The sequence below is a fragment of the Alexandromys fortis genome, unplaced genomic scaffold (assembly GCF_014885135.2).
Source record: "Alexandromys fortis isolate MF-2015 unplaced genomic scaffold, M_Fortis_MF-2015_v1.1 scaffold_363, whole genome shotgun sequence".
In the NCBI taxonomy this organism is placed as follows: Eukaryota; Metazoa; Chordata; class Mammalia; order Rodentia; family Cricetidae; genus Alexandromys; species Alexandromys fortis.
In genome coordinates, this window is record NW_026068233.1 from 62,022 (window position 1) to 62,892 (window position 871).

Genomic DNA, 871 nt, shown 5'->3' on the forward strand with positions numbered 1-871 from the left:
TGTGGGTGCACCCCTCGCGGTCCTGAGTTCCTTGCTCGTGCTCTCTCCTCCTGCTCCTGATTTGGACCTTGAGAAACAGGCTTTTGAAAAGGTCTGTGCTGGACAGCTGTGACAGCAGCACTCTGTGAAAGGCAGATGTAAGCAAACCTGAGTTCAAAACCAGCCTGGTCTAGAGTTCCAGTTCAGGGCTACAGAGAAAGCCTGTCAGAAAGACACGTGATCAGGTGCTTCCCTGCGGTCTGTTGTTGAACTACTTACTTTCCCTGAGCAGGTTTTCAGGACTCTACTGGGCTGCTAGGAGTGACGCCCACTCCTTTACAGTACATCATTTAGCTTAGCATCTGTTCCTTTAGCCTCCCACTCTGCCTTCTTTTCATCTTCCCTTTACTTTCACTTCTTTCTCATTTCTGCCACGTTTCCTAGCTTAGGCTGACTTCCCAACCTTAAAGGTTGGCTGGAACTCAGCAATAATAGCTGAGCGCAGTCTCCCTCGCTCCCTCTTGTGGTCAGTATTAGCCACTGCAGTTATGCTGCATTCCTGGGGGTGGGGAAATGACAGGACTGGATGGGACATGGTAGGACACCAATGACACACCAAAGAAATTATTCCACCCAAGTAGTTCAGTAAACTGTTGAGTTTATTGGTTTGCTTACAGGAGCATGGTACATCACTGAAAAAGTTCACCCCAACATTGTGACAACTCAGGCAGATGTCGCATGGCTGGAGCTCCCTACACAGCCTGCTGAGAGCTGGTTTACAGTCTGCTTGGTCTCCTTTCCCCAGAAAGTAATTACTGCTTATATATCTTTGGGAAGACTTAAGAACCTTGTAGGCTTCAGGAACTTGCTAATATATATATTATATTATATA